The sequence below is a fragment of the Balaenoptera physalus genome (genome assembly GCF_965194825.1).
Source record: "Balaenoptera physalus genome assembly, chromosome: 5".
NCBI classification, from domain to species: Eukaryota; Metazoa; Chordata; class Mammalia; order Artiodactyla; family Balaenopteridae; genus Balaenoptera; species Balaenoptera physalus.
The window spans coordinates 52,059,944-52,077,216 of record NC_138884.1 but is presented as its reverse complement, the minus strand read 5'-3'; the positions used below and the strand labels follow the sequence as shown (position 1 = coordinate 52,077,216).

General features: G+C 53.0%; 1 protein-coding gene and 1 long non-coding RNA gene across 23 annotated transcripts in view; one reads left to right on the top strand and one right to left on the bottom strand.

Moving 5' to 3' along the window:
• Positions 1 to 17,273, bottom strand: part of LOC309661506 (uncharacterized protein) — a gene marked incomplete at its 5' end in the record, with an annotated part of 243,732 nt that overhangs the window by 174,080 nt on the left and 52,379 nt on the right. The gene's annotated exons all lie outside the window — the stretch shown is intronic.
• LOC309661881 overlaps positions 14,968 to 17,273 on the top strand; it is a 48,719-nt gene continuing 46,413 nt past the window's right edge. For 21 of the 22 annotated variants that reach the window (XR_014264305.1, XR_014264306.1, XR_014264307.1 and 18 more), the window contains exon 1: positions 14,968 to 15,039. This is a non-coding gene — a long non-coding RNA (uncharacterized lncRNA). The remainder of the gene's footprint in view (positions 15,040 to 17,273) is intronic. The other variant, XR_014264326.1, reaches the window with a different exon arrangement.

The following is a 17,273-nucleotide window of genomic DNA, read 5'->3' as shown; positions in this document are numbered from 1 at the left end:
GCACCCACCCCAGAGAGGGCCCTTCCCCATGCCAGGCCTCCGAGGCAGGGAAGGGATGGACAGAGCCATGTGGGCCTCCTGCTCTGGGGCCCTACCTCTCCCCTGCTCACTGGGGTCCCTCCGTGCCCTGGTCTTCCTGGGTGTCCCTTGTCTCCCCTGTTCTACCTGCGATCCCTCCCTCCTCTGGCTCCCCTGGGCCACCTGGTTTCCCCTGTCCCCTGGATCACCTGGGGTCCCCCCTCCCCTGGAGTCCCCTGGCTCCCTAAGTGTCCCTCTCCCTCCCCTGGCTCACTTCTTCAGGGGTGAGTCCTTCCTCCTGCTTCGACTCCTCAGCAAGGGCCGAGACATCCAGCTGTGGGTCTGGGGAAAACAATTCTGCCGGGAATCGAGGGTGAATGACTGCCTCCACCTCGGACAGAAAGAAGAGGCTGTGAGCATCCTTGGCCAGGAGTGGCCTGTGACACAAGAAGACCAGGAGGGAAAGTGAAAAGCAGAGACCCACCCCCACTCTCCTCCACAAGGCGGGGATGGTCAGCACACACACACACACACATGCACATACACAGTCACCCAGAAAAGAGCACATATACAGATGCACATACACAGACACACAAAGGCATACACACAGACACAAACATATACACACATACATCTGCGTAAACCTCCCCTAACACCAGGCTCAGGAACAAGGAGCTGAGCTTAAGTCCCATCGGCCTGAGCAGAACCCAGATCTTGGGTGCTGAGAGTTCCATGCCCTGGCATCTTGTAGACCCCAGGCTCCAGGCCCAGCCTACCTTGGTGACAGAGTGTTCCCGGGAACGCAGCTCGTCAGTGTAGCTCAAGAGACACGGGTCCAAGTAGGTGTCGTCCTCTTCCTGCTTCAGCTCATTTCCGGCCTTTCCACATTCTGCATGTGACTTGCTTGGGGCTGAGTGGACGGGCCCCACCAGCGCCTCCATCCTGTCCACATCCTCCCTCACAGCCTCAGGGGGAATCTCCTTGGGCGCCTTGGGCTCCGGGTTCCGCTGGGATCTGTGTGGCTTCGGGTGCGAGGTCTGGGCCCTGGGGCCGGACATCCTGGGAGCACAGGCTGAGGCAGAGCAGGAGGAAGGGAAGGAAGGTGAGGGACTCCCGGTCCACCTCCTGACCACCGAGCGCACGTTGGTGAGGGCATTGTTTGGGGGACGTTGATGTGGGTGTGGGAGGGGTCAGGACCATCTGAAGCCTCATGCACAGTTGGAGAGGGGAGGTTAGGGGGTCATCTAAGAGAGTCACAAGTAAGGAAGTGGGGAACCTCCAATTTTCTAGGGGTCTCCCCATCAAGCCCACTTCTTAGGCAGACTTAGTGTGGGGTCCTTTGAAAGGGAGGTGTGAGAGGAGTTACAAAACTGACCAAGTCAATAGCCCGTAGTGACAAAGGGCAGCTGAGACCCCCCCCCACCCCCCGCCTCGGTGGCTGTTTTGGTTGAAAGACCAATGCCCCTGTCTTGAAAGAAAAGGATCCACATGGGGACGGTGGCCAACCCTAGGCCCCTGTTACCTGTGCCTTCAGCTCCAGTGGGAACCTGGGTGCCTGGCTGAAGGCCCACTTTCGGGGCTGGGGGCCCCCGAGGATCCAGCTTCGGTGGGTCCTGCGCGCACTGCATCCACTGCAAATTCTGAATATGCATCTCCTCCTCGGCTGCAAATTCCATGAACCTGGGGGGTGACGGAGGCACAGGTCACCCTGAGAAAAACGCCTGGGTTCTGGAGCCCAACAAAGGCAGCCAAGAATGAGGCACTGGGAGAGGATGTGCCTTGGGGCCGTCAAGGCCCTGTGAGGTGCTGTCCACAGCAGAGAGCTGCTCCTGGAAGTGATAACAAGATCTGGGACCCTTCCTGCCTCACCAGCACTGCAGGGCATTCAACAGCATAGACCCAGGTCGCTGAATTGAACCAGGTCAACGGGACACATGGCTGACCCAGGGGGCACCCTCCTCATGCCCCCGTCCCCATCCAGGACCACATGCAGGGCTGCCAGCCAGAGGCTGGAACAGGCATGTGCTCCCCACAGGGGTCCTTGCCCGAATCCAGGACCCTGGGCTAGGACTGAGAGTCCTGCAACATAGACCTGGAGACAGGGCCCAGGAGAGGCTGGACGATGTGGATGCTGAGCTTAGAGGAGAGGCCTTCCCTTCCTCTGAGAGGCGCTCGTTTGTTTGGTTTTGTTTCTTAAACCAAGGGGATTACCATGGAGCAAACACTGGAAGGGCCGGAGACCCTTGGGCTGACGACAGCTGGCTTCCCCAGCCTCTTCAGGGATGCCAGGGTACCCACTCAGGGCACTCTTCATGAGGAGAGGTGGTCCCAAATCTATGTTAGTGGCCGTCAGCCACCCACCACTAAGGAAGCAGCAGGCTGGCGGGTGGAGCTCTTTCCCCGGCCCAGCCCATATGGCCGGAGTGGGACCCCTACTGGACTCACAGCTTCACCCTGCCCCGTCCTGAGACCTTCATGTCAAGGTAAGGGTAGGTCAAAATCAGGGGAGGGCAGAGCTCCTGGTGGAGGAAGGACAGAAGTCTCAAACTGTCAAGGTGAGGGAGGGGTTTCTGGGGGACAGTAGGGCCCCTGGGCTGCGGGGACCCTGTGCTGGGTGACAGCCCTTCTCCTCTGTCCTCTCTGATGCGCACCCCCACGGCCAGACCCTGCCCTCACCCACTCGCCTCACCCTCCACGCAGCCCCTGGGCCCAGGACGCTGACTCACTTTTGCGCCGTCTCGTAGTAGATCTTCCGGTCAAAGTTGCTCAAGCGCCGCCATTCCTGCACGGCCCTCCACAGTCCCTCCTCCAGCAGCATGGTGGGATTCAGGCGGGCCACGGATCGAAGCACTGGGCTGTAAGCCCTCGGGGTCAGTCTCCGGGCCCAGCCCAGCCCCCACCTGCCTGACCCCACCCGCCCATGTGGACCACACATCACTCAACCTAGAATGACTGAGCAACAGGAGGGTGAGAGGCGGGCGTCTGGGAGGGCAAAGACAAGCCTTCCCGGCCACTGCTGTCACCGCCTCACACTCACTCAAGGATGACCATCCACTCCCAGGCTAGAGCTGGCACATTGTGCCTTGGGGAGCTCTTTTCCTCCTCAAGGCTGCATTTTCATAATAAAAATCACTATCATCAATGAGGCATGGCAAGTGCCAAGCAATCTGCTCACACTTCATAGATTAGTCCAAGGCGTCTTCTGCACAGTCCTCTGAGTGAAGTGTAATTGTCCCCTTTTTACGAGGGACCGGAAGTTTAGGATGGAAATGCCTGCCAGGCTCACAACTCTAGTGGGAGAGAGCCCACGCCCTTAGGAGAGCTCTACCATCACCCTGTTCCTAGTGGAATTCTCCACAACGAAGTGGAGGCATGCATAAAGCGCTCTCCTGGCCCCAGCGCTCCTCCCCCTCCTCTGAAGTGACCTCCCCTGGCCATGTACGCTCAAGTCCTGTATGAAGGACACGGCACCACAGGAGAGTGCGGCATCCTCTCCTCGGCTCCTCACCTTACACCACGACCCTCTCTGACTGCAAGTCTTCAGTCCATATTACCATGAGAATCATGGAAGAGCAAGCTGGCCAGACTCACAGGGTGGTGGGGCCAGTTGAGATAGGGCACATGTCAGTCCTGATGTCACGGACTGGCAGGCCCACCCATGTGACCGACAGTGTGCCTTCTCATAGCATGGACATCGCCCTCACACCTTCCTTCCAGTATCCCTAGAAACCTAACGTGCGAGTCCATCCCCAGTTCCTCTTTATCTAAAAGCTCCCATAAGCTCAGGACCCCCTGAGCGTTCACTCACATGAGAAAGCAGGAAAAAGCTTCTGCATCAGGACTCAGGTGAAAGTGTCTCCGGGCCAGGGGCTTGATGTGCTGCCAACGTCGGAAGTTACTGTACTCTCTCTGGGGGTTAGAGGAGCCATCCTGCGAGGTGTTGGACTGGTTGGTGGCCAGGCGGCCCTCCCTGGAAGTGCCATGTGGCCATGGCCCAGAGTTCACTGGGCGAATGAGAGGGGCCAGCTGGGCAGCTGGTGGTGGAGCTTGAGGAGGAAAGCCTGGGGTCCAGCCTCCCTTGCCAGCCTGACGTCCTCGAGAGGGAACAAAGACTCTGAGCACGACCGGGCCAGTGTCTGTTCGGATGGGCCTATGAAGAGCCTCAACATCAATCTCTGGTGGGCAGGCTTCATCACTGACCCCTCGATGGCGGTCTTGGTCCTGCCTCTGGGCACCTTGGCCAGCGTGGGACTCAGATGGACTTGAGCCCATTCCGGGTGCACTGTGGCTCGGGGCTGCCGGCCCACCCTCGTCCTTTTTCAAGGCCAGGAGTCGTTTCTGCACCAGCTGGTAGGAGGGAGGAGGACAGTGACGGCTCCACGCGCACGTGTGAGAGGAGGAGCACTGGGCAGTGGGACAATGGCCCTGGGGGGGAGGAGGGGACGGGTGACCCCAGGATTAGACTCCAAATGCAGACACGGTGGCATTCCTGCCATCCTCCTGCACCTTATTCCCACCTGTGTGTCCTTCCCTGCGCTCCCGGCTCCCCATCCTCTCCTTCCTATCACCCTGCGCTGCACCCACCCCAGAGAGGGCCCTTCCCCATGCCAGGCCTCCGAGGCAGGGAAGGGATGGACAGAGCCATGTGGGCCTCCTGCTCTGGGGCCCTACCTCTCCCCTGCTCACTGGGGTCCCTCTGTGCCCTGGTCTTCCTGGGTGTCCCTTGTCTCCCCTGTTCTACCTGCGATCCCTCCCTCCTCTGGCTCCCCTGGGCCACCTGGTTTCCCCTGTCCCCTGGATCACCTGGGGTCCCCCCTCCCCTGGAGTCCCCTGGCTCCCTAAGTGTCCCTCTCCCTCCCCTGGCTCACTTCTTCAGGGGTGAGTCCTTCCTCCTGCTTCAGCTCCTCAGCAAGGGCCGAGACATCCAGCTGTGGGTCTGGGGAAAACAATTCTGCCGGGAATCGAGGGTGAATGACTGCCTCCACCTCGGACAGAAAGAAGAGGCTGTGAGCATCCTTGGCCAGGAGTGGCCTGTGACACAAGAAGACCAGGAGGGAAAGTGAAAAGCAGAGACCCACCCCCACTCTCCTCCACAAGGCGGGGATGGTCAGCACACACACACACACACACACATGCACATACACAGTCACCCAGAAAGGAGCACATATACAGATGCACATACACAGACACACAAAGGCATACACACAGACACAAACATATACACACATACATCTGCGTAAACCTCCCCTAACACCAGGCTCAGGAACAAGGAGCTGAGCTTAAGTCCCATCGGCCTGAGCAGAACCCAGATCTTGGGTGCTGAGAGTTCCATGCCCTGGCATCTTGTAGACCCCAGGCTCCAGGCCCAGCCTACCTTGGTGACAGAGTGTTCCCGGGAACGCAGCTCGTCAGTGTAGCTCAAGAGACACGGGTCCAAGTAGGTGTCGTCCTCTTCCTGCTTCAGCTCATTTCCGGCCTTTCCACATTCTGCATCTGAGTTGCCTGGGGCTGAGTGGACGGACCCCACCAGCGCCTCCATCCTGTCCACATCCTCCCTCACAGCCTCAGGGGGAATCTCCTTGGGCGCCTTGGGCTCCGGGTTCCGCTGGGATCTGTGGGGCTTCGGGTGCGAGGGCTGGGCCCTGGGGCCGGACATCCTGGGAGCACAGGCTGAGGCAGAGCAGGAGGAAGGGAAGGAAGGTGAGGGACTCCCGGTCCACCTCCTGACCACCGAGCGCACGTTGGTGAGGGCATTGTTTGGGGGACGTTGATGTGGGTGTGGGAGGGGTCAGGACCATCTGAAGCCTCATGCACAGTTGGAGAGGGGAGGTTAGGGGGTCATCTAAGAGAGTCACAAGTAAGGAAGTGGGGAACCTCCAATTTTCTAGGGGTCTCCCCATCAAGCCCACTTCTTAGGCAGACTTAGTGTGGGGTCCTTTGAAAGGGAGGTGTGAGAGGAGTTACAAAACTGACCAAGTCAATAGCCCGTAGTGACAAAGGGCAGCTGAGACCCCCACCCCCACCCCCCGCCTCGGTGGCTGTTTTGGTTGAAAGACCAATGCCCCTGTCTTGAAAGAAAAGGATCCACATGGGGACGGTGGCCAACCCTAGGCCCCTGTTACCTGTGCCTTCAGCTCCAGTGGGAACCTGGGTGCCTGGCTGAAGGCCCACTTTCGGGGCTGGGGGGCCCCGAGGATCCAGCTTCGGTGGGTCCTGCGCGCACTGCATCCACTGCAAATTCTGAATATGCATCTCCTCCTCGGCTGCAAATTCCATGAACCTGGGGGGTGACGGAGGCACAGGCCACCCTGAGAAAAACGCCTGGGTTCTGGAGCCCAACAAAGGCAGCCAAGAATGAGGCACTGGGAGGGGATGTGCCTTGGGGCCGTCAAGGCCCTGTGAAGTGCTGTCCACAGGAGAGAGCTGCTCCTGGAAGTGATAACAAGATCTGGGACCCTTCCTGCCTCACCAGCACTGCAGGGCATTCAACAGCATAGACCCAGGTCGCTGAATTGAACCAGGTCAACGGGACACATGGCTGACCCAGGGGGCACCCTCCTCATGCCCCCGTCCCCATCCAGGACCACATGCAGGGCTGCCAGCCAGAGGCTGGAACAGGCATGTGCTCCCCACAGGGGTCCTTGCCCGAATCCAGGACCCTGGGCTAGGACTGAGAGTCCTGCAACATAGACCTGGAGACAGGGCCCAGGAGAGGCTGGACGATGTGGATGCTGAGCTTAGAGGAGAGGCCTTCCCTTCCTCTGAGAGGCGCTCGTTTGTTTGGTTTTGTTTCTTAAACCAAGGGGATTACCATGGAGCAAACACTGGAAGGGCCGGAGACCCTTGGGCCGACGACAGCTGGCTTCCCCAGCCTCTTCAGGGATGCCAGGGTACCCACTCAGGGCACTCTTCATGAGGAGAGGTGGTCCCAAATCTATGTTAGTGGCCGCCAGCCACCCACCACTAAGGAAGCAGCAGGCTGGCGGGTGGAGCTCTTTCCCCGGCCCAGCCCATATGGCCGGAGTGGGACCCCTACTGGACTCACAGCTTCACCCTGCCCCGTCCTGAGACCTTCATGTCAAGGTAAGGGTAGGTCAAAATCAGGGGAGGGCAGAGCTCCTGGTGGAGGAAGGACAGAAGTCTCAATCTCTCAAGGTGAGGGAGGGGTTTCTGGGGGACAGTAGGGCCCCTGGGCTGCGGGGACCCTGTGCTGGGTGACAGCCCTTCTCCTCTGTCCTCTCTGATGCGCACCCCCACGGCCAGACCCTGCCCTCACCCACTCGCCTCACCCTCCACGCAGCCCCTGGGCCCAGGAGGCTGACTCACTTTTGCGCCGTCTCGTAGTAGATCTTCAGGTCAAGGTTGCTCAGGCGCCGCCATTCCTGCACGGCCCTCCACAGTCCCTCCTCCAGCAGCATGGTGGGATTCAGGCGGGCCACGGATCGAAGCACTGGGCTGTAAGCCCTCGGGGTCAGTCTCCGGGCCCAGCCCAGCCCCCACCTGCCTGACCCCACCCGCCCATGTGGACCACACATCACTCAACCCAGAATGACTGAGCAACAGGAGGGTGAGAGGCGGGCGTCTGGGAGGGCAAAGACAAGCCTTCCCGGCCACTGCTGTCACCGCCTCACACTCACTCAAGGATGGCCATCCACTCCCAGGCTAGAGCTGGCACATTGTGCCTTGGGGAGCTCTTTTCCTCCTCAAGGCTGCATTTTCATAATAAAAATCACTATCATCAATGAGGCATGGCAAGTGCCAAGCAATCTGCTCACACTTCATAGATTAGTCCAAGGCGTCTTCTGCACAGTCCTCTGAGTGAAGTGTAATTGTCCCCTTTTTACGAGGGACCGGAAGTTTAGGATGGAAATGCCTGCCAGGCTCACAACTCTAGTGGGAGAGAGCCCACGCCCTTAGGAGAGCTCTACCATCACCCTGTTCCTAGTGGAATTCTCCACAACGAAGTGGAGGCATGCATAAAGCGCTCTCCTGGGCCCCGCGCTCCTCCCCCTCCTCTGAAGTGACCTCCCCTGGCCATGTACGCTCAAGTCCTGTATGAAGGACACGGCACCACAGGAGAGTGCGGCATCCGCTCCTCGGCTCCTCACCTTACACCACGACCCTCTCTGACTGCAAGTCTTCAGTCCATATTACCATGAGAATCATGGAAGAGCAAGCTGGCCAGACTCACAGGGTGGTGGGGCCAGTTGAGATAGGGCACATGTCAGTCCTGATGTCACGGACTGGCAGGCCCACCCATGTGACCGACAGTGTGCCTTCTCATAGCATGGACATCGCCCTCACACCTTCCTTCCAGTATCCCTAGAAACCTAACGTGCGAGTCCATCCCCAGTTCCTCTTTATCTAAAAGCTCCCATAAGCTCAGGACCCCCTGAGCGTTCACTCACATGAGAAAGCAGGAAAAAGCTTCTGCATCAGGACTCAGGCAAAAGTGTCTCCGGGCCAGGGGCTTGACGTGCTGCCAACGTAGGAAGTTACTGTACTCTCTCTGGGGGTTAGAGGAGCCATCCTGCGAGGTGTTGGACTGGTTGGTGGCCAGGCGGCCCTCCCTGGAAGTGCCATGTGGCCATGGCCCAGAGTTCACTGGGCGAATGAGAGGGGCCAGCTGGGCAGCTGGTGGTGGAGCTTGAGGAGGAAAGCCTGGGGTCCGGCCTCCCTTGCCAGCCTGACTAACTCCAACAGCTGAAGCAGTCACCACGCTCCCCATCACAGGGGTTGCTACGAATACGGGTGCAGGACATGAAGCACTCCTGCTGAGGGCCCCTGCCGCGCTCCAGTTGAGGGGGGCCTGAGTAACGACAAAGGTCTGAGTCTGGGGGACCTCCACTGTCCTCCCTTGTGACCTGACTTGAACAGTGAGGTTGCAAGCCCCAGGGGCACTGGGGCCACGGCCACCATTAGCCACCAAAGGCGTCCTGGGGAAAGCTGGCAACAGCAGGCTGCTGCCAGGAGGGAATGCTGGCGTGATGGGACGTGGCAGGTGCTGCTGCCAGGGTGGCCGGTGCTGGGCGCCAGGAATGGGTGGAGGGAAGGGCACTGCCGTGAAAGTAGACAAGGAGGCCCCGGGGCTCATGGTCATATCCGTTCCCAGCACTGCAGATGCTGTGGAGGCAAAGGAAAGGAGTGAATGCAGGAGGAGAATGGGCACGTGGCACTGAGGCTTTCTGTGGCATCAGAGTGTAAATCTCCACAGGGGAGGGACACTTGGACAAGGGAAACTGTGCAGCGTGCAAATGTCTTCCAGTGATTTTCATGCCCTGACCTCCAGTTGAGAATTATTCCACTGCTGACCCCGCGCCCATCCACCAAGGTCCCTGACCCCTGTCTGCCGAGAAGAAATCGCCTCAGCAAGCACTGACTTGGAGAGCCTCCCTAAGGCACCCCCTGGCACCTAAGCCTCACAGGCTGTCTCCCAAGACCTGGAACTGTGTGGACATCCGCTCTGTGAGAAATGCCCCTCAGCCGGCGTACTAGCAGGTAGGGACCTTCTCCAAAGTAAGTTCTAGGCACCCAAAGGCCCTTTGTGGACAGGTATTGTGTAAAATATTAGGGCCCCACCTCCTCCTCAGTCCTCCTTTTCCTGATGCTCAGTAGAAATCCCCTCTTTCTTTCCTAGCCTCACAAAACAAAACAAAATGCTGGAAAATATCTCTCTAATGGAATCCCGATACAAACCCAGAACACTGGCCCAGAATGCACCTGCATCTCAGAACAACCCACAGCAGACACGTAACATGGGCCAGGTCCTGCCACCCCCTCCCCAGTGCCCAGAGTCACTGTCATCACTCAGGAGTTCTGTTCCTAGGAGGCGGGGGTGGGGGGAGTGGTGTGTGAGAAGTAGGCACGTGTCCCTTAGATTCTGTCATTTCACAGCCAGTGATGGCTGCAGAGGATTAAACAAGGGCCAGGGAATTGTCATGTTACATTGGTCATGGGAGTACAGACCGCCTGTGGTCCTTCCCCCTCCAGCTCCCAATAACGGAAAGACAATCTGAGAAGCAGGCATAAGCCAGTTGCCATGGCGATCAAGTTGTCTGGATCACATCCCTGTTCAGGAGAACAAGGTACACACCACGGTGCACCTAATTAACCGGAACAGGTGTCATAGGACGTTTAATAATAACACAGAAGATCGTCTTCCTGCCCCTGGGCTACACTCCTTCCCCCTTTAAAAGAGGAAGCAGCCTTCACAGACATTCCACCCGAAACAACCCCACTCCACATCTGTCCCCTGTCCATGAAGGAGTGACAGGAAATATGAACAAACTCTTCCTCTCAAGGCAGCCTGAGGGTCCACCATGAGATACTGGACGAGATGAAGTAGGTCTGAAGTACTGCGATTCCACAAAAGGAAGAACAATTCAGAGCAACTCAGGAACCTGAGCCCTCTCTTGGCTGAAGTTACACGGTTGCCCATCCCCTGTGGAATCCAAAGCAACAGTTGCCTGAACTGAGAAGTGAGCTCTGGGCTGGGAGGAGTGGACGAGGTGTGGGCTGCGGCAGTTCGAGTAACCTCCGGCCTAGCTCTCGGAGAGGACACTTCACTGCAGGCGTGGCCACACACAGCCCCACTGAATAGTTTTCTCACCAAGACCATCTCTCCCCACGGCCCCCTGAGACACAGTATGCTCCTGTTCAAATCCCTTAGAAAGATACGGTGAGGCAAGCTTCAGGCGCCTCAGGAACACAAGACAGGTCTAGGCTTTCCTCATGACCCTCCCTGTGTCACCACCAGGACATCACACACATCCTTACACACACGTTTCAAAGTGGCTGGTCTCCCTTCTAGAAAGAATCAACCTGCCTGCTGCCATCCTTTCTCCATAGCCAGGGCGATTCCTCTTGATCCACCTCCAATGACCCCTCCTCCCCAGTGCAGTCTCAGGTTTCTTCAGGCTCCCCAGTCTCCCAGGTGAAATGTCCTTGTGTGTCCAGGGCTCTCTTCTCCCTCTACTTCAGTCCAACTGTGTGCCCACAGTGAAGTGTCACGTGTGAACCCGAAGGATGGGAGGGATGGCAGGGTCTCTGAGAACACACCCCCAGCCTATAGGCTTACCTCCTTCTGAAGCCATCCTGCAGGCTTGGGCACGGACTACTGCTGCCTGGTAGCCTCCATGAGAAAAGTCAAGACCAGGACCCAGAGAGTGACCTGCTTCAGCAGACGCTCAGGATCCAAGTGAAGGAGGGCCAGGTTTGAATCATAAAAGTAGAATGTGGCTGAAACGTTCTGCAGTGGGGGAGGGGCAGAGGGCACGTGGGTCTGGGTAGGGTGGGGGTGGGGAGACATTCCACGAGGGCTCTGGCAGGTAGGCAAGAACCGGAAGTTCCTTCCACCTCACACAGTGGCAACACAATTGGCGTGGGCCTCTTTATGCAGTTTATAGACTGTTTTCTTGATTCACGGCACCGAGGTTGGACTTGACGGTCCCTTCCTTTCACTTCTTTTTCCATCAACCTAGTTTTGTGTCCCTCAACACACTCTGCTTCCTACCTGGCTCTTGACTTACTTCAACAGAGACTAGACTTCCTGAACAAAATTCAGAACTGTTAGTCTGATAAACACTTGGGTATTTATGGCCACATGGAACTGAGTATTTGAAATTAGGATTGTCTCAGCAGATCCAGTGTCTTTGACTGCTGTATGTACATCACTCCTAAGGGAGTGGTCCTTGTGCTCCAACCAACATCCAGCAGGACCAGCCTTACTAATGTTCCTTTGTGCTGGAAAGCCCCCGTCCATGAAAAAACCATCATGCAGCCCCCATGTCCAAGACCAGAATTCACTAAATGTCTTTCTCATAGTATTCCATGGTTGTAAAAGATTTAGTTTTGTACCTTTTAAATGATTTTAGTATAATATTTTAAGCGAGCCACACCTTCTCATGGTTCAAAATTAAATTGTGCAAAATGGAATATGCAGTGGCGAGTCCTCCTCCCACCTCTTTCCCCTGTCAACCCAATCCTCTTTCCCGGAGGAAACCAGTGTTATCTCTTTCACTAAAATCTTCCCAGAGATACGTCATGCAACTAAAAGCGAAGGCAATCTGTTTTCAGTTTTTAAAATGCCTTCATTTTTTTTCTAGTTGAAAATTCATATATGTTCCAATATATCTGAGGATATTTCCAATGATTGTCTTTGTACGGGTATCGTGGCTCCTCTGTTTCTGCACTAGATTCCCAGAACAAGAATTTCTAGTCTCTTAAAATTCAAAGCACCTGAAAGAATAGGGTGGCTCGATCTAGTAAAGAAAAGTAACAAATGCCTAACTGAATTTGACTTTTGAATTTCACATAAACAATGAATTCATTTTTAGTACAACTTTGTCCCATGCAACATTTTGGACATAGTTTTACTGCAAATTATTTCCCTGTTCATCTGAAATTTACATTTAACTCGAAATCTGTATTTTATCTGGCAACACTACCAAAAATTCAGAACATACTAAGCTATTCTCAGTTACTCATCCTTATGACAAAGAGAACTTGGAGTGACGAGACTCAAGTGTGCACCTTGGCTCCAACAGAAAACACAACTGTAAACATCCACAAAATCTGCAGGCTCTTTGGATGAAATGGATTTGGAAGAGTCATCATATAGCACTGAACATCTTGGCTTAGTAGCGGTAAGGACAGAAGTAAGGAACAAGAAGGCAGAAAATCTTCTTCTCTTTCCTTATGTTAAAGGGACTAAACATCCTAGAGCCCTGGTTTTTCTAGGTGTTAAAAGTCCACTACCCATGAGATGAATGTGCACCTTGACACAGTGCCAAGAGTTTATCCACCAGTGTCCAATCCCCAGACAAGCCCACTTCCATCGAAATCCTAGCCTGCAAGCCCTGCTTACAAGTTTGTTCATTTCCTGTCTGCATTACATACACTTGCTCTTTACAATCTAGGCTCATCATTGCATATGGCCCCATCTGCATGGGAATCATGGTAGCATTCCTTTTACAAAACTTGTTTGATTATGATTTTCATATTGAGAATCCATGTCAGTCAGTTTACCACTATCAAAATGATATGAAAGAGTATTCGTGTTTTGTGTTGTGAGAAGAGAGGACTGTTAGGAAACTTGTCAAGGGAGATGAAGGCTGAAAACCTCAGAGGATGGCAACCAAATCACTTGGGAGACGAGATTCTCTCACTGCTGTAGCTGCAGTAGAACTCCAACTGATTGTGGGGTGTTGGGGAAGGAAACAGAGGTTTAGAAGGACTGTTCCACAGTGTGAAAAAGACTCCTGTTGGTGCTTAAGAAGTTCCTTGCCCCTTGTCAGGAAAAACTGACTCCGAAGAAGATGAGAAGATAAGGTGAGAATATTTCAAGCAACATCATGGTGAACTTTACATCTAAAGAAACTGCTGTCGGGGGCTGAAAAAAATAAACAGTTTGGGAATATCGCTCAGTACTGGAGCTTTTACAATGAAGGAAAACGCATATGATTTTCACCCAATAACTTCATACTAGAGGGATGGTGAGGCAAAATATTGTACCCAGGCACTCGAGAAAGGCAGGCTTCCTTGTTGCTTCCTCCCTTTGTTCAGTCATTCAACCAATTATTTACAAGAATCTCACTCATAATTCTGATACAGGATTTGAAGGACTCTTCTCAAGGCCACTGATACAAAAATTGCACTGTGCAAAAATTAGCCAGTCCCAATTCTGCAATCACTTTTGTAATACTTCAAAATCCCACACCCCAGAGACAGAGATCATCAAATTAGCCCAAATGTAATTTGGGAAGAGCAGTCACAGAAGGGAGTATCTAAAAGTCCTTTGGATCATGATCTCTGACTATTCCTGCACAGAGGCTGCCGGCAGGCATTGACTACTGAGAAAAAACAACTCTGGACATGCATCACAAGCCTCAGAAGACAGTTCATCTTCCACTCAATCACGAAACATTAAAGAAATGAAGAGATACCATGTTTGTGTCTGGTGGAGTTTTCAAGTCTGTGCACTTGGAGGCGCTTAGTGCTGTTAGACGTGAGGGGTCTTCAGAGGCATCCTGTTGAGTGAGAAATGCTCTAATCTTGAAATTGACCAGAAAGAGGATCTGATGATTGAAGTTTCTTTGGGAAGTATTACAAAGTTAGGGCAGTAAGTTGATCCCGCTACTATTTTTGTTGTTGTTGTTGTTTTTAATGCCAACTGAAAGTCTGCAAGATATTACAAAAAAGGAGGGAGGGAAAGTAAAATTGTTCCCATACTACCTGCTGTGTTGAAATTGGCCCAGATTGTCCACTCTCTCTCAAAGTTATTAAAAAAAAAAAAAAACCGTACAAAGGAAACACCTGTGAATCAACATTTATTGAAAAACCTCCATGTATTAAATACACTGAGAAAAAATATTCTAGTAGAGTAAATGCGTTTGGAAAAACTCTAGGAACGGAGTCAGGAGACAGTATCTTAAGAGTGTTTCCCAGGTCTGAATTCTTTGCTAGAATTGTTTAACGGAAACTTCAGGCTTGCTAGGAAAAAGGACCCACTGTTTTTTGAAAGGCATAAACAAGAACCAAGGAACTGCAGTCCAAAGGGCATGAAAGCACTTGCCCCAATTGGAGGCTACTGTGCTTAGAGCAGAGCTCTCCAGAACTCTTTGTAGCTAAGTGTATGGGTTTCACGTGTGCAATAGAAAACTCACGAGTGCACATCTCACAAGAGCTGGTTTTAAGAAGAGACCATCAGGAAAGTTCCCGGCGAGGAGCGTCGCCAGAGACACTCCACAGCGTGCCCGACACTCCACCTCGCTCCTTTCTGGCAGAGAGCTGCCAGAGCAGGTCCCCGCGCGCCCCGCGCCTGCACGCCTGCGCACGCTCACTAGGGCGGGGCTCTCGGGCACGCGGACCGCCATCCTCCAACTGCTCCTGAAGTCTGTTGGGGCAGTCGGCTCCGGAAGACAGGAGCGCATGCGCGAGCGCGGAGGGTGGGGCCCCAAGGGCCGTCCGGCGGGGTCGGGGCCTGTCATGGCGGCCTCGAGAGTCAATTCCAGGAACCCTGAGGTAAGGGGTATGGGGACTTTTCACCCCTCAGATGTCACTGCTCTGCGCTGGTGTTCACCCTGTGGGTTATTTGTGCCCTTGTCCGTGTAAGGAGACTCCCCACAATGTGGATTCACGCCCCCATAGAGCTCGATTCCCTTGAGAGGTTTACCCCAGGGTTATTGGCCCCACTGGAGAGCCGGCTGCATGAAGGGTTCAGTGATTGCGAGGCCTACAGTGGGGGGGAAATAGTGTGTGTGAGCTATTAAACAGGTGCCGTTCTAGGCTGCGCGTTCTGAAGAGTACAAAACCTAGAGGGACGTTCTTGCGAGTTGAAAACCCTCATCTGGTTCCAAAGGTGTAGCTCAGGTGATTGGAAAATGAGTGAAGAGCGAAGGAACACACTCATGGTTTCACTAGTGTCTTCCTTCTTATCATAAAAACATCAATCACCACTTATGTCCAAACTGCATTCTTTTGTCAGTGATGGGAGCAACTTTGCTGAATGTGGTAATAAACATGTATTTGTAGTCTGATGTCACATCATGATTGATTTGCAAGCATAGATGGGGTCTGTACATATTTAATTGGTTGGTGGGAATCTGATATGTAGTCAAATGTGTGGGTTGGTTTTGTCTGTGGATGTTTGTGTCTGAAGGGAGGTCGTGCCTGTGTTTTTGTGAGAGCGTGTAAGAGTGAGTGTTGTACTTGGAGGGTGTTGAGATGTGACGCAGGCATACTCAAGGAGTTGGTGGTTAGGTGTTTGTAATTAGGTGTTTGGGGAATATGTTTACATGTGTTTTTTTCACCCATGAATTTGGGGATTTATGTGTGTCTAATGGTGGATTTGGAAGGATTATCTGCATATGCATAAGGGCAATGTCAGGAAAAGTAGTGGTGTATATTACTTTGGGTGTCCAGTCTGTTTATTTTGTATATTTGGGGAATGTAGGATGATCATTTGTGTATTCAGGGCATGTTGTATGGTTATGGGGTGTTTGGGTGTGTGCATTTTCAGGAGCTGTCTATGTATATTTGGATGTGTAGAGGGCAAGTCTGTGGCTATTTTATGGGACTGGTGGATGTTGTATATGTAGGTATGTTGTGTTTGTATGATTCTGTATTCTGCAAGATGGCAGAGTTAGTTCTGTGTGAGAGGCTGGGAATGTGGGGTTATGTATATGCCGGTAGTGTGGTACTGTATGTGTATTTGGAACAAAGGGCATATAGGGTGATATTATTGCACATTTGTAGTGTACTGGGTAATTGTGGTTCTATTTGGGACTTGTGGAGAGTTATGTGTTAAATGAGTTTGTGTGTGTATTCAAGGGGCATGGCCACTTGGAGGAATATTTGCTGAGGCTGTGCATTTGTAATTTTCAGTAGGAGCCTCTTAAGCTTATGTATTTTGGGAAGTGAGTATATGTGTATCCGATAAAGAGGTGGGGTTCTATGTTTCTACAGGGAAGTTGGACAATTGCATTTCTATGTATTAGAAATATGTGATACGGGTATTTGTGAGTACTTGCATATGTGTGAGCTGGCTCCTAATAGCTAGGGATAATTTGATATATGGAAGTTGTTTCATAAATGGTTTGCTGGAGACACTTCCATGTATCTTACTTGTGTATTCTAATCTGTGTGTGTGTCCATCATCAGGTTCATGCATTATCAAAGTTTGTTCATAAGGTATGGAGTTGTTAGGAGTATTCAAAGTGTATATCTTTGGAGAATGCTAGGGTGTTTATACATGTGTTTGGTAGGAGTAAGAGGTGGTCTGTCTATATATTCGGGGTGAGGGTAGAAATATATATATATATAAACACCCACACACACATACACAGTTTATATGTTGGGGTAGTGGTGGGGAGCTTGTATTCTGGAGAGGTAGCATAATGTATAGTGTTTGGGAGGGGATCTGTATGTTCAGGGCTTGGGAATATTTGCATGTGTGTGTCCATACGTGTGTGAGAATTGTGTATGTATAATAGTAAGACTGCAGAGGTTTTGAGTGTGTCTGAGCATTTGGGGTGTACACTCATGAGTAGTTTGTGGGTGTGTGTATTTGTGATTTGTGAGTATAGCAGGAGGCTTAGAGTCCTCTATGTGTCTATTTCAAAATGTAATGCCTGAAGAATTTAGTGGTGTTGCTTGTATGTGTGTTCTCAGTATTAGTGAGGTGGACTTATATGTACCGTTGACCCTTGAACAACACACGTTTGAACCACACGGGTCCACTTATAGTGGATTTTTTT